Here is a 17,393-nt window from a genome sequence, read left to right on the forward strand (position 1 = left end):
GATTCGTCTACGTTCATGATGCATGTCCTCTGATAAGGTGAGACTCTTGAGCTCTGTGCGTGGGACGTGTTTTTGAAGTCCCACAACGAACCGCTTGAGAGTGAGGTCGCAACTTTAGAAAAGCTCATTTGAAAGTGTTGTGTCAACGATTATGACTCGAAAAATATTAGCTGCTGCTGACTCAACATGTGCATCAAAAGGGAAACACAAAATAAATATCCCGGCGATACAAAGATCAACCTTGTATTGGGTGTGTGTATTACACTTCACAATATAGACGTGGTTGACATTCAAGAAATGTTCAAAGCAAACCATTAATTTGTACCATGAACCATGAATGAAAAATGGCGCGCCGCAGTGATCAAAAATGTTTCCACTCTTAAAGAATGCATATAGAATCATATTGCTGTAACGGGGTGATGAGAACTGGTGGAATGTGATGGCATGCAACCGAATGCCAAACAGTCTATCGTACATGTCGTGAAACTGGCTATCCTTCAAGACGTAGCTGCAGATAATGTGATAATATGTTTTATAGGACGGAAAAAACAAACATTCAGTGATTGAATTTTTCCATTGATTCCAGGTGGTATGAACTGCAATCCCACACACTTTCCAGGGATGATAGTTTGCTCTAAAGGAGTCTGATTTTTATGACCAGTCCTGGTATCAAGCAAAAGCAAGTTATTTAGACCAGCTACTGGCCAAAAGCAGTTCTCATATCACAATTATAGTTCTCTTACGCCGATTTTCCCACTCTCCCTTGCTGTCACGTAAATATTCCCTACTGCTCTTGCAAGATGAAGCACACGAGAAAGAATCGTAGGGGGCAGAGCACCTCCAGCTTCACGCACCACAGTAAATAAATAACTTTCCAGCCAATTCACCACCATAATTGTATGCGAATGGGTTAAGGGATTGACCTTAGTTGAGCTTGATACCGTTCTTTTGGTACCTCTAATATTCAAGGGCTCCTTTCATATGTATTTCTTCTTCAAATTGCGGTTAGTCGGAGTTGGAAATAAATTCCTTACTGAACAATGGGATAAGTCCGTTTATCTCATCTGCAAATTTTCGGACCGATTCTGCAGTTTGCAGAGCATCTTCAAGTTGACGCTTTGCTTGAAATTTCGATATCTATGTCTCCAATTCCGTAGCACTGTTTGAAATTCGCAAACATCCACTGCTTCCATTGAAAACACTGTAATCTTCATAAATTAAGAATAATTTCAGAATGTGGTGCCACACAACGTGGCACTACACAAAACTGGCGCTAATAGCATAGGCACATAGGGAACACACACGACACAGATCTGTAAGTCCAGGGTATTGGTGATAAGTTGAGAAAACCGTCCCGAAACACATATGCTACAAAACGCCACTGTTTCCTGCGCATGTACCCCGACATCAATATGGGATATGACCACCATGCACACGTACACAGGCCGCACAACGGGTTGGCATACTCTGGATCAGGTGGTCGAGCAGCTGCTGGGGTATAGCCTCCCATTTTGCACCAGTGCCTGTCGGACCTCCTGAAATATCCTAGGGGTTTGAAGACGTGCAGCGATACGTCGACCGAGAGCATCACAGACATGCTCGATGGGGTTTAGGTCTGGAGAACAGGAAGGCGACTCCATTCGCCTGATATCTTCTGTTTCAAGGTACACCTCCACGATGAGAGCTCGGTGGGGTCGTGCGTTATCATCCATCAGGAGGAAGGTGTGACCCAGAGAACCCCTGAAAAGGCAGACATACTGGCGCAAAATGACGTCCCGATTCACCTGACCTGTTACAGTTCCTCTGTCAAAGAGACGCAGGGGTGTACGCGCACCAATCATAATCCCACCCCACACCATCAAACCACGACCTCCATTCAGGTCCGTTTCAAGGACATTAATGGGTTGGTATCTGGTTCCTGGTTCACGCCAGATGAAAACCCGGCGAGAATCACTGTCCAGACTATACCTGGACTCGTCCGTGAACACAACCTGAAACCATTGTTCCAATGACCATGTACTGTGTTCTTGACACCAGGCTTTACTGGCTCACTCCGTGGCCGTCTGCGGGCACTGATGGTGAGATATCGGTCTTCCTGTGGTGTTGTACACTATGGACGTCCATTACTGTAGCGCTAGGACACGTTTACAGTCTGCTGGTATCGTTGCCATAATATTGAGATCACACTTTGTAGCCCACGGAGGGCCCGTGCGATGACCTGCTGTGTTTGACGAGCCTCCAGTCGCCCTAGTATTCTACCCCTCATAACGTCATCAATATGTGTTCTTTGAGCCATTTTCAACACACAGTCACCATTACCATGTCTGAAAACGTCTGCACACTTACTCGACGCACCGTACTATGACATGCACCAACAAACCTCTGCGTATGTGGACTGCTGCCAGCGGCACCGTGCGCTGACCGCAGGTCAAATGCACCGCATGGTCATACCCCGAGGTGATTTAAACCCCCAAACCGCCCACCACAGTGTTGTTTTACCATGTATCAGCATTATCCTTAATTTATGAGCGTGAGTGGACATGGTGCACAGTCTCATGTGCATAACGTAGTGGGTCACTGCACATCCTGTAAACTGTATCGAGCATCCATGAAACGTGCAGACACCAGTTTTTGTAACAAGTGCGCCTTGTCCTCCCTTGAATATCCGTAGTTTTTCTTGTACATTACAAGATCGTATTGCTGCGGACTTATTCAGAATCAGTTCATAATTGTTTTTTTACTACTCTGCGGATGCCCTTCCATGTACGTAATGATTAGTACCCGCTACTTGGGCAACGACTGTCCTTTACTACGTTTCACTGGAGACAGTTTTTGTGGCTCCCTGTCGGACCAGGATGACGAACTACAGGATGACATCTCTATCAATATCACTTTCACTTGTAAAGCACGTATCGTCATTATTGTACTCCTCATGTACATTGTCCCCACAGTCGAGTGTATGCGACACCATACATTCCACTGACTCATCTTGCGGAAATGCTAATATTTCATCTGCCACTTTTTTCTCGTTCTGCAAAATTCCTTGGGTTCCATTCTGACGAAATGTCAACTATTGCAACTGTTGTTGTAGATATAATTCAATATTTCCTTTTTTACTGTTGCCATTGCTCTGATTTGTACGAACACCACTAGCACAGTAGCACTGCTGTGAGTTACTCGTCGACCAAGCTGTTCAACAACGTTCCGTCCTCACCATTAGATACTTGCAGTCCTGCCCGCTGTTGCCATTAGCAGCAAATACACTCCTGGAAATTGAAATAAGAACACCGTGAATTTATTGTACCAGGAAGGGAAACTTTATTGACACATTCCTGGGGTCAGATACATCACATGATCACACTGACAGAACCACAGGCACATAGACACAGGCAACAGAGCATGCACAATGTCGGCACTAGTACAGTGTATATCCACCTTTCGCAGCAATGCAGGCTGCTATTCTCCCATGGAGACGATCGTAGAGATGCTGGATGTAGTCCTGTGGAACGGCTTGCCATGCCATTTCCACCTGGCGCCTCAGTTGGACCAGCGTTCGTGCTGGACGTGCAGACCGCGTGAGACGACGCTTCATCCAGTCCCAAACATGCTCAATGGGGGACAGATCCGGAGATCTTGCTGGCCAGGGTAGTTGACTTACACCTTCTAGAGCACGTTGGGTGGCACGGGATACACGCGGACGTGCATTGTCCTGTTGGAACAGCAAGTTCCCTTGCCGGTCTAGGAATGGTAGAACGATGGGTTCGATGACGGTTTGGATGTACCGTGCACTATTCAGTGTCCCCTCGACGATCACCAGTGGTGTACGGCCAGTGTAGGAGATCGCTCCCCACACCATGATGCCGGGTGTTGGCCCTGTGTGCCTCGGTCGTATGCAGTCCTGATTGTGGCGCTCACCTGCACGGCGCCAAACACGCATACGACCATCATTGGCACCAAGGCAGAAGCGACTCTCATCGCTGAAGACGACACGTCTCCATTCGTCCCTCCATTAACGCTTGTCGCGACACCACTGGAGGCGGGCTGCACGATGTTGGGGCGTGAGCGGAAGACGGCCTAACGGTGTGCGGGACCGTAGCCCAGCTTCATGGAGACGGTTGCGAATGGTCCTCGCCGATACCCCAGGAGCAACAGTGTCCCTAATTTGCTGGGAAGTGGCGGCGCGGTCCCCTATGGCACTGCGTAGGATCCTACGGTCTTGGCGTGCATCCGTGCGTCGCTGCGGTCCGGTCCCAGGTCGACGGACACGTGCACCTTCCGCCGACCACTGGCGACAACATCGATGTACTGTGGAGACCTCACGCTCCACGTGTTGAGCAATTCGGCGGTACGTCCACCTGGCCTCCCGCATGCCCACTATGCGCCCTCGCTCAAAGTCCGTCAACTGCACATACGGTTCACGTCCACGCTGTCGCTGCATGCTACCAGTGTTAAAGACTGCGATGGAGCTCCGTATGCCACGGCAAACTGGCTGACACTGACGGCGGCGGTGCACAAATGCTGCGCAGCTAGCGCCATTCGACGGCCAACACCGCGGTTCCTGGTGTGTCCGCTGTGCCGTGCGTGTGATCATTGCTTGTACAGCCCTCTCGCAGTGTCCGGAGCAAGTATGGTGGGTCTGACACACCGGTGTCAATGTGTTCTTTTTTCCATTTCCAGGAGTGTAGACTGCATAGTTTCTCAATAAAGGAGCGCCAGAATCTTTGTCGCTCTTTTCTTGTAGGCATACGCCTAATGATGTTCCTCGAGCTAAGAGCTTTAGTCCTTCTAGGCGGATTCGCAAAACTTTCATGTAGCACTAATGGATGGGAGCCAGTTATCGGTGGAGATTTTCTTTACCTATTCTCCTGGCGCTGGTGAGATGCGCCAGCCATTAGGGGTAGCAGCGGGGACTCTTTTCTTCTCCTTGAAAGCACTGACATTTATAAAGATGTTTTCACGTTCTTAGAACGAGAGTGCTCTGCCCTCTTATGCTGTTTCGGTGTCTGTCTTTCTTTGCCATTGACCTTCCGTGATAGTTCTTCAGCTCTTGCATGTTGTGTTACCGATGTAGCAGGGGCTGTATTTGCGCTATGTTACGGAGATGCTATAGCTATATCTCGCTGGCTAACGTTTGCTGTAACTGTCAGTTTGGAAGCAAATGCGTGCAATGTACTACTTGTTCCGCTGTAAATGCATGTACGGGTGCAGGTATTAGTGCAAGGATCGACCAATCTGTTTTTTTAAGGGGAGCTGGAACGATGAAAATGACAAAATTAACGTTTTCTGTTTTTCTTATTATAAAATTATTTGGAGTTTTCTGAATAAAACAAATCAAGTTTCACCCTTCTAAGTGAATTCTAAGTGTTTTTTTTATCGCTGCAAAGTTGACGCTCAGCATAAACGGTTGTAGGGGTTGTAGGGACTTGGTGTGTCACCTCTGACGGCGCCGCTTCCTGGCTGCAAGCAGGGTATCTTTGCGGGATTAGACAGTATTTTGTTTACCAACGTTGTATGGCTAATGTGAGCAGACGGGTTTACTCACCTACTAATTTGAGGATAAAATGGAGTAGCGTTTACCGATATGAACAGTCAATTGTCACAGAGATAAACGCTGTATCGTGTGTGTTGACTTGTGGAGTTTGCTTTGTGTTGTTTAGCTGTTCAATGTCGCGTATTTGACGAATTTTGCTCGTACCTGTAGCATTGAGCATATAAGGAGAGCAGTATGGGCATTATTTTTTCATACTGCATCAACAAATGAGCACCCACAAATGCACTGTGCGCCACAGGTGATAACTCATGGTGTAAGTACCAACCAGGAAAGGAATATGACCATAAAAACAGTTTGCCAAATGCTGTAATTGGTGTAATTAAGCCCATATTCAAAGATTTATCACAGCCAAGTTTATTGGAAAACAGTTTACATGGGAGAACACAGAATCCAAATGAAAGTGTAAATAATTTAATTTGGATTAGGATTCCCAAAAGAGTGTTTGTACAGATAAAAACATTGCATTTTGGAGTGTATGATGCAGTGGGAACGTACAATGAAGGAAACCTCATCAAATGTGATGTGCTGCAACGTTTAGGTTTCCAACGAGGACACTTCACCATTTGCACAATGTGCTTAATTGATGAAGAAAGACTAAGAGGTGCAGGAAGAAGAGACAAAAGCCTACAACATGCAGCAAAATGGAAGAAAAGACCAGTGAAAAGGAAACTAACACTAAAAAGAAAAGGATGTTGATAATCCATCATATGGGGCAGGAATGTATTAAAAAGTTTTGGAAGCCATTTCCCATAACTTTAAAATTTTCATCTTTGAGGAACATTTTTTCAAAAAAAGGCTAACAGTATATCAATGAATTTTATACACAACATTGTTTACTTCTTTTCTTTCATTTTTATAACAAATTGTAAAAAAAATATTGTATAATTCAAGAGTTATAGAAGAAAAAGTGAAAAATTTTAGAGAAAAAAGAAGCATCTGTTTAAAAAATTGTGAAACAAAAACCAATAAATATTTCTTACCATGGCAATATAACGTTGTAGAGAAATATTCACTGAACAAGTAGTCCAAATTTCAGATCAATATGTTTAATGGTTATAGAAAAAACGTTCCTTCTACTTGCTAAAATTGACATGGAGGAGATGGATCGTTCTGGCTCCCCTTAAGCATTAGGTTTAGGTACAGGTTTCTTCAGTACTATGGCAAACGAAGTCATTAGGCTTGGAATCTGCATCGACTTCAACGCTCATCATATCCACCGTAAGAGATTTTGCTAATTACTTCCAGTTTCTGAATTTTCCACTCGGATGTGCATACATCGTATTCACTGAACCACACAGGACGGTCGCACTGAAAGTTGAAGCACTTCGATGAGAATCTACACGGCGATTCTCTATCATGTGGTTATTGTCCGCATCTGCCACATGCCATAGCAGCGAACAGTTGTGAACTCAAACGCCTGATACTTGCAACACCGTGTTACAGTTGGTATAAAAGGTCGTATCTTAAGACATATCCGCCTTACCTGTATTCGTGTAATGCTGTTTCATTTGAAGGTAAAATCAACGCTGGTGTCTTTACAGCACGCAGTCTATTGCTTTCATTATGTTTCTGATTCGTATTGCTCCCATTTATGACAGTTGGTCCTCCACGTTTTTAACGCAGGTGTCCATGTTGTCATGGCATTCCACAACACACGTGCAGGAGTTGAATGTGTTGTGAAGTTCACAGGCAATCGGCGAGCCTCCTGATTTCTTCTTACTCAATACTTTTGCTGCTTGTTGGACAGTGGCAGTGTCTGCTAGCATAGTGCCATCACGAAGCCTTTTCAAAGCTCTGCTAGCTCTTCCAACTCTTTTTAGTGATGAATGGATGAGGGGAGGGGGGGGGGCGTAAGCTTGTCTCAGCTAGCTTCTTCTTTCTTAGCAGCAACAACAAACTGATTATGTCAAAATGGTGCCCTATTATAACATTCTGCTTTTATTTTTATTTTAAGGCTGACGAAGAGGACTCCATATCGAGCTCTTCCGGGGTCCCACTAATACTACTGGGAGTGTAAGATTGATCGTAGACTTCCATGGAATTCCTACGAGCAGTTAGGGATGTACAGTCTGACTAAAGCAGCATTCCGTATTCACGAACATCTCTTTTACATCTGAGGTGCGGCATGTGGCTCAGAGGTTACCAGCAACGGCAGATTAAGTAAACAGGTATCCATTCCATCGACATGTAGCACAGTTTGAGGGTGAGGTTTCTTTTGTAGAGGCTTGTTGCACCTGGGTGATAAAGGTAAGATCTCCTTTCCCTATTGGTCATGATTCCCTGTCGTTCGTAACAGTGGCCAACGATGCATGTACATAGTTTACGGTTGTTGTAGGTGGGAGGCGCTGACGAACTCCCAACTCGGGAACCCGGTTTCTTCAAACACAAACTTATCCTGCGGGTCAGACGCGGCCCGTAATTAAAAGCTCTGTGGCGAATCTGCCCCAAATGATGTATTAAAAATTTCTCAAAAATACATTACAGAATTTAAATTACCAGAGCACATTTCGTATATTTCCCACAAGCATTTAATAAATGGTGGTCAGCGCTTTTGGAACTGTTGATATGTGATATCAATCGATGTTTTTCGAACAGGTATTAGCAGGTCTTAAAGCTGCGCCTTGAAATGCCGCTTAATTATATGTATCAGAGGTCTGGGGGCGTGGCTTCCTTGGAGTACAGTTCTTATGGACGTCCCGAAGACTCGCGTTCCAGCCTAAGGACGGCGCACCAACCTGCGCACAATTTTCACGTTCCATTACTTACATCAAAAGGGACTGAACAGACCTGCTGAAACTTCGTTATCAAATCCTTGTTTCTGTGTACCTCTGTTATGCATGATTGCGTCAATAATTCAGATTAAGTATTATTGTTCTTACAGTGTTTTAGAAAGTTTTTTCTTCTGTTTCTGCCATTGGCTATTCTATCCACCATTGTAGTAGGTTTGTCAGTGTTCACTAGATTACGGTAACATAAGTATCACCACGTAGCGAGAGTTTCACGTATGACTAGTGTAAAAAGCGCTAGAAATACGTACGTGAGCGAAGTATGTCCCGTTACTTTAGTTTCCTTGCTTGCTGACTACGGGTAACGTGCGTTATTAAAAGTTTCTTTTTGGGGGAATATTATGCATGAGCTGAGTGAGTTTTACGTTTTTGCGAATAACAGCGGCATACCACGAGTTCGAAAACAACACAATATGAGTTCAGTGGGCAATTTGTCAGGTAAAATTTTGGAACATGCGGTTAGGATTAAAGTAAAGGAACTTGGTGTACGCAGACCCTTTGTAAATATGAATCAACAAAAGGAACTGCGAAAACCCAGGCAAGGGTATACACTCAATTTTAAGAAAAGAATGTACAATCCAGCTGAGTGGTTATGTGCGCTTTATCACTGAAAATACATATCTTTGTAATGTTGTTGTTGTGGTCTTCAGTCCAGAGATTGGTTTGATGCAGCTCTCCATGCTACTCTATCCTGTGCGAGCCTCATCTCCGAATAACTGCTGCAACCTACATCCTTGTGAATCTGCTTGACGTACTCATCTCTTGGGCTCTCTCTACGATTTTTACCCCCACGCTTCCCTTCAGTACTAAATTGGTGATCAGAATGTGTCCTGCCAACAGATCCCTTCTTCTTGTCAGGTTGTGCAAGAAATTTCTTTTCCCCAAATTCTGTTCAGTACATCCTTATTAGTCACGTGATCTACCCCTTTAGTCTTCAGCATTCTTCTGTAGCACTACATTTCAAAAGCTTATATTCTCTTCTTGTCTAAACTGTGTATCGTCCATGTTTCACATCCATACGTTGCTACACTCCATACAAATAATTTTAGCAAAGACTTCCTGACACTTAAATCTATACTCGATGTTAACAAATTTCTCTTCTTCAGAAACGCTTTTCTTGCCATTGCCAGTCCATATTTTATATCCTCTCTACTTTGACCATCGTCAGTTATTTTGCTTACCATATAGCAAAGCACGTCTACTATTTGAAGTTTCTCATTTCCTAATCTAATTCCCTCAGCATCACATGATTTAACTCGACTACATTCCATTATTCTCGTTTTTCTTTTGCTGATGTTCATCTTATAGCCTTCTTTCAAGGCACTGTCCATTCCGTTCAACTGCTCTTCCAAGTCCTTTGCTGTCTCTGACAGAATTACAATTTCATTGGAAAACCACAAAGTTCTTATTTCTTCTCTCTGAACTTTAATTTCTACTCCAAATTTTTCTTTGTTTCCTTTACTGCTTACTCAATATATAGATTGAATAACACCGGAGATAGGCCACAACCCTGTCTCACTCCCTTTCCAACCACTGCTTCCCTTTCGTGTCCCTCGACTCTAATAACTGCCATCTGGTTTCTGTACAAATTGTAAATAGCCTTTCACTCCCTGTATTGTACCCCTGCTACCTCCAGAATTTCAAGGAGAGTATTCCAGTCAACATTGTCAATAACTTTTTCCAAATCTACGAATGCTATGAACTTAGATTTGCCTTTCCAAAATCTATCCTTTATTAGAAGTCGGAAGGTCAGTAATGCCTCACGTGTCCCTACATTTCTACGCAATCCAAACTGATCTTCCCCGAGGTTGTTTCCTACCAGTTTTTTCATTCTTCTGTTCAGGATTCGTGTAAGTATTTTGCAACCGTGACTTATTAAACTTATAGATCTGTAATTTTCACACGTGTCAGCACCTACTTTCTTTGGAATTGGAATTATTAAATTCTTCTTGTAGTTTGAGGGTATTTCGGCTGTCTCATACATCTTGCTCACCGTATGGAAGAGTTTTGTCATCTTCATCTATGTCATCTTCCATTTCCATGACATTGCCCTCAAGTACATCGCACTTGTATAGACCCTCTATATACTCCTTCCACCTTTCTGCTTTCCCTTCTTTGCTTAGGATGGGTTTTCCGTCTGAGCTCTTGATATTCATACAAGTGGCTTTCTTTCCTCCAAAGGTCTCTTTAATTTTCCTGTAGGCAGTATCTACCTTACGCCTAGTGATATATGCTTCTACATCCTTACATTTTCCTCTAGGCATTCCTGCTTAGCCATTTTGCATTTTCTGTCGATCCCATTTTGGAGACGTTTATATTCCTTTTCGCCTGCTTCATTTACTGCGTTTTAATATTTTCTCCTTTTATCAGTTAAATTCAATATCTCTTCTGTTACCCAAGGATTTCCTCTAGCCCTCATCTTTTTACCTACTCTAGCCTCTGATGTTTTCACGATTTCATCGCTCAAAGCTACCCATTCTTCTTCCCCTGTTCTTGTCAATAGTTCCCTAATGCTCCCTCTGAAACTCTCTACAACCTCTGGTTTTTTCAGTTAATCCAGGTCCCATCTCCTTAAATTCATTCCTTTTTTGCAATTTCTTCAGTTTTAATTTACAGCTCATAACCAACAAATTGTGGTCACAGTCCACATCTGCCCCTTGAAATGTCATACAATTCAAAACGTGGTTCCTAAATCTCTGTTTTACCATTATATAATCTATCTGAAACCTTCCGGCGTCTCCAGGCCTCTTCCATGTATACAGCCTTCTTTAATGATTCTTAAACCACGTGTTAGCTATGATTAAGTTATGCTTTGTGCAAAATTCTGGGAGGCGTCTTCCCCTTTGATTCCTGACCCGCAGTCCATACTCACCTACTACTTTTCCCTCTCTTCCCTTTCCTACAATCGCATCCCAGCCCCCATGATTAATAAATTATCGTCGCCCTTCACTATCTGAATAATTTCTTTTATTGCATCATACATTTCTTCAATTTCTTCATCATCTGCGGAGCTAGTTGGGATATAATCTTGTAATACTGTGTTAGGCGTGGGCTTCGTGTCTGTCTTGGCTACAATAATGCGTTCACTATGCTGTTCGTAGTAGCTTATCCGCGTTCCAATTTTTTTTATTAATTGTTAAACCCACTCCTGCATTACCGATATTTGATTTTGTGTTTATAGGCCTGTATTCACCTGACCAGAAGTCTTGTTCCTGCTGCCACCGAACTTCACTAATTCCCACTATATCTAACTTTAACCTACCCATTTCTCTTTCTAAATTTTCTAACCTGTCTGCCCGATTAAGGGATCTGACATTCCACGCTCCGATACGAAGAACGCCAGTTCTCTTTGTCCTGATGACGACGTCCTCCTGAGTAGTCCCCGCCCGGAGATCAGAAATGGGGACTACTTTACCTACGGAATATTTTACAGAAGAGGACGCCATAATTATTTAACCATACAGTAAAGCTGCATGCCCTCGGGAAAAATTACGGCTGTAGTTTCCCCTTGCTTTCAGCCGTTCGCAGTACCAGTACAGGCAATTTTGGTTAGTGTTACAAGGCCAGATCAGACAATCATCCAGACTGTTGCCCCTGCAACTACTGAAAAGGCTGCTGCCCCTCTTCAGGAACCACACGTTTGTCGGGCGTCTCAACAAATACCCCTCCGTTGTCGTCTATCTGTATTGTTGAGGCGCGCAAGCCTTCCCACCAACAGCAAGGTCCATGGACCATTGGGGGGCGGGGGGGGGGGGGGGTGGATTTTTCTAATACACAAGTATAAATACGACAAATACTGTGTGTGAATTACCATGATGGTTGTTCGGGTTGCTCATATCAGGCAATCACAGCACAAGATTCGTGACATGATGCAAACATCACTTCTTTGTCACGCGAACTCAAAAACACCGTGGTTTGAACACACAAAATACTAAGCATCTGAAGTTTATAAATGAAAATACCAAAACCATTAAGCACGGAGCGAAGGAAACAAATACTGCATTAAAGATCTCTGAAAAACCAGTCTTTTAGTAAGATTTGTTGCGGTAAACTGTCGGAAATGTGACGCTGTAGGATAAATAAGCTACTTGTAGATTGTATCTTACAGTTAGCTTTTGATGTTATTTTGTAGTTGGCAATGAAACGGAAAGAAGATATAGCATGTAACCCTTGGGATAGAGTGTGGTATTACCCGACTCCCCCCTCCCCTCTCTCCCGAAATCTTGGTCGTGGTGACAGATTGTCTGTAACGTACCCCGAGATCTAGGTTATTTCCGATCGATTCCCCCAATACTGAAACCATGAGCCGCTGCTGCCAGTGATGCTTGTCATTTGGCACGACACGGGAGACTCCATAGGCTCATAGAATGTCATGGACGCAACAAGCAAGTATTATTCCTTATATCATCCCCCCTCCAATGCCTCGTATGGCAACACTAAAATGAAAACTAACTAACTAAGCCTATTAAACAGTTTTAATGGCTAAATTTCATTCACATATGAAGGAATCACGTCCAGGAAAGGGCTGCACATTCCATTACGGTAATGGGGCCACTCACTAGTCTATAAATACCCGAGGTTTGTTTCGCGAATTTGAAGGTCAAGTAACAGATCTTCCCTCAGCTCTACAATAGCTAGGTTTTAATTTTTCAAACCATTGTGAACTGTATGGAAAAAAAAATATTTAAGACACGACGAATTGGAAATAATTCCTTGCAAGGAACAGTAAAAAACCGAATTGATCCACATTCAAAGTTTGTACGTACGTTAGATGACACTAAAGGTGGATTTGACAGTATAAAAGGTGGCGGAGAGCGTTGTTTAGCCAATAGAGAAGCAGTAACAGCGGAATGTTTATTTTTTATTTTATTTATTTACTCGTCAAGTTCCGTAGGACCAAATTGAGGGAGTAAATCTCCAAGGTTATGGAACGTGTCAGTACATGAAATAACAGATAAAAATAAAATGTTTATGAACCCGAGAAAAGTCAGTCCATAAGTTTAAGAAAACGCAGTCAACAATACAACAAGGATTAGCTTAACTTTTCAAGGAACTCCTCGACAGAATATTTGGAGTGATCCATGAGGAAACTTTTCAGTTTCAATTTGAAAGCGCGTGGATTACTGCTAAGATTTTTTTGAATTCGAGTGGTTAATTTTTGAAGATGTATGCAGCAGTATACTGCACACCTTTCTGCACAAGAGTTAATGTAGCCTGATCCAAATGCAGGTTTGATTTCTGCAGGGTATTAACTGAGTGAAAGCTGCTTGTTCTTGGAAATAAGGTAATATTGTTAACAAGAAATTACAGTAAGGGGTCCATATATTGAGAGGCCAAAGTCAGAATAACCAGACTCGTCAACAGAAGTCGACAAACGTTTCGTGAACTTACACCACTTATTGCCCGAACCGCCCGTTTCTGAGCCAAAAATATCCTTTTAGAATGGGAAGAGTTACCCCAAAATATAATACCATACGACATAAGCGAATGAAAATAAGCAAAGTAGACTAATTTTCTTGTCGAACGAACACTCACTTCAGACATCGTTCGAATAGTAAAAATGGTAGCATTAAGTCTTTGAACAAGATCCTGAACGTGGGCTTTCCACGACAGTTTACTATCTATCTGAACACCTAGAAATTTGAACTGTTCAGTTTCACTAAACGTATGCCAGTGTGATAGAAACTGTAAAAACTGAGTCTTACTGTGATTTAGCTTTAGTTTATTTTCTACCAGCCATGAACTTAGGTCACAAACTGCACTATTTGAAACCGAGCCAATGTTGCACACAACATCCCTTACTACCAAGCTAGTGTCATCAGCAAACAGAAATATTTTAGAGTTACCCGTAATACTAGAGGGCATATCATTTATATTAATAAGGAACAGGCACCCCCCACTTGACTGTATTCCACTCAGACCCCACATCACAGCCATTCTCAACGTTGTGAATAACGACCTTTTGCTGTCTGTTTCTAAAGTAAGAGGTGAACCAATTGTGAGCTACTCTCCATATTCCGTAATTATCCAACTTCTAGAGCAATATTTTGTGATCAACACAATCAGACGCCTTAGTTAAATCAAAAAATATGCCTAGCGTTCGAAATCTCTTGTTTAACCCATCCAGTATCTCATAGAGAATATAGAATATAGCATTTTCAGTTGTTAAATGACGTCTAAAGCCGAACTGTACATTTTATAGCAAATCGTGTGATATCAAAAAGGCAATTATCCTTACATACACAGCATTTTCAATAACTAGCAAACACCGACGGCATAGAAATAGGTCTAAAATTGTCTATATTATCGCTTTCTCCCTTTTTAATAAAGCGGCTTTACTACAGAGTACTTTAATCGTCCAGGAACTGACCACTCCTAAAGGAAAAATTACAAATATGGCTAAATACAGGGTTAACATGTGCAGCTGCTTCTAGGCACTCCATCATATCCATGAGAGTCCTTAGTCTTCAGTGATTTAATTATTGACTCAATCTCCCCCTCCTCTGTATCCCAGAGGAGTATTTTGGACATCAATCTCGGAATGGCATTTGCCAAGAAAATTATGTGATTCCCTGTAGAAACTAAATTTTTATTTAATTCACCAGCAATGCTCAGAAAATGATTGGAAAATACTGTACATATATCTGATTTATCAGTAACAGAAACATTTTTACTACGAACTAATTTTATGTCGTCGACCTCGTGCTGCTGACCAGACACTGCCTTCACAACTTACCATATGGTTTTAATTTTATCCTGTGAATTAGCTATTCTATTTGCATACCACACATTCTTTGCCTTACTAATAACATTTTTAAGCACCTTGCAATACTGTTTGTATTGGGCTACTGTAGCTTGATTGTGACTATTTCTAACATTGATAAAATCCCCTCTTTGCTCTACATGATATCCTTATCCCACTAGTCAGCCACCCAGTCTGCCCATTTCTGCTAGTACCCCGTTTAGAACGTTCTAATGGAAAGCAACTCTCAAAGAGCATGAGAAATACGCACTCTTATCCTTGACAAGGTTTAAAAAACTCTCTATTGCTGATAGATTAACTTTCCTACATAGTTCGTTATCATATGTGATATTTGTTTGAGTACAAAAGCCTTTTAGTGTTAAAATTTGTGTGTCATGGTCTGAAAGGCCATTCACCCTTTTACTAACAGAATGCCCATCTAGCAATGAAAAATGAATAAAGATATTGTCTATGGATATGCTACTGTTCCCCTGCATGCTAGTTGGAAAAAACACAGTCGGCATCAGATCATATGAATTTAGGAGATCTACCAACATCCTTTTTCTTGAACAATCATATACAAAATTTATGTTGAAGTCACCACACATAACTAATTTCTGGTACTTCCTATAAAGTGAATCAGGGACCCTCTCTAGCTTGAGCAGAAATACTCTGAAGTCAGAGTTAGGGGACATATAAACAACCACAATTATAAGTTTAGGTTCACTTAATTCAACCGCCCCTGCACAACATTCAAACATCCGTTCAGTGCAATGCCGTGAAACGTCTATGGAGTCAAATGAAATACTGTTTTTTACGTACATAGCCGCTCCCCCGCCCCGCAAGGAACTCCTTAAAAAACAATCAGCTCATCTGTATCCTGATAAACGCTGCCTCTGAATTGTCAAATTATTTGAGTGGTGCTCTGATCAGAGCCAACATCTACAAGCAGTTCACTAACTTCATCTCTAATAAATCTTATATTTTGATGAAATATGCAAATTTCTACTCTACGCGGAAACATGACATCCTCTGAAGGTGAGCCCTTAGTTAGAGGGACTTCCTTGAAGCAGGTATACCTATCAGCTGACTTCGGTTCAAAAAAGGTGCAGCTTTAACACCAGCTACTACAGGAATTTTTCCATGAGTGACCCCAACACCACCCACTTCTCTGTCACCTATAAGCTTTGGCAGCCTCTCCTTCCCGGCAGACAGCTTAGTGACTTCGAACGTAGACTAGTCACTGGATTTGACCTAAGTGACAAATAGGAAGTGCGACAATAAAGTAATGAGACTGATTTTCTTTGCAAGATGTGGCAATCCTGCAGGCTTGCGTAGGCTCAATATCTTTGACCTTGGCCTATAAACTGCTTCTAGTCCAGGTGGCACATCGATGCAACTGCTCAGTCGTGAGTTGTGCTGTAATAAGTTAACACGTGTTTGTGACTCTCGTCACGGAAATGGAACTGCAACGGTATACCATTTCTTTTTGCGTTAAATTGGGTGAAAACGTGACGAAAACTTACGTTAAGCTTCAGAAGGCTTTTGGAGAGTAGGTTATGTCAAGAGCTCAAGTTTTTCGTTGGCATAAAATGTTTAGTGAAGGAAGAACGAATGTTGAAGATGAAGAACGCAGTGGACGACCATCAACCTCACGGGCGGATGTCAAATTTCCAGGGTGCGTGAACTCGTACGATCTGATCGAAGATTATCTGCGAAAATGATTGCAGAAGAACTGAATATCAATTGAGAAACTGGTCGTCTAACAATAACTGAAGATCTTGGTATGAGAAAGATTTGTGCAAAAATGATCCCCAAAAATCTCACACCACAACAGCGAGAAACACGGGAAAATGTGGCAGCCGATCTGTTAGAGCAAACGGAAATCAATCCAGAATTGAGCCGTGTTACCACTGGTGATGAAAGTGGGTTTTTTCAGAACGATCTAGAGACAAAACGCCAAAGTTCACAATGGTGCTCAAAGGGATCACCCAGACCAAAAAAACTCGCATGTCAAAGTCAAAAAGTGAAATGCATGCTTGTGTGCTTCTTTGATTCCAAGGAAATTGTTCATAAAGAAAGGGTGCCTCTTGGACAAACAGTTAACCAATATTTCTACAAAGAAATTTTAGAAAGACTTCGTAAAAGACTTCTTTGTGTCCGTGCCAACATTGCTATTAGTTGGATTCTGCATGACGATAATGCGCCATCCCATACTGCTCTATTAGTAAAGCAATTTTTAACCTCAAAACAAATTTCAGCACTACCACAGCCACCTTATTCACCAGATATCGCTCCGTGCGACTTTTTTCTA

General features: G+C 42.5%; 1 protein-coding gene across 1 annotated transcript in view; it reads left to right on the forward strand.

Annotated features, from left to right (window-relative positions):
- Positions 1-17,393, forward strand: part of LOC126184393 (alkaline phosphatase-like) — a 1,034,434-nt gene that overhangs the window by 536,003 nt on the left and 481,038 nt on the right. The window lies entirely within an intron of this gene.

Source organism: Schistocerca cancellata, chromosome 4, assembly GCF_023864275.1.
Source record: "Schistocerca cancellata isolate TAMUIC-IGC-003103 chromosome 4, iqSchCanc2.1, whole genome shotgun sequence".
Classification (NCBI taxonomy): Eukaryota; Metazoa; Arthropoda; class Insecta; order Orthoptera; family Acrididae; genus Schistocerca; species Schistocerca cancellata.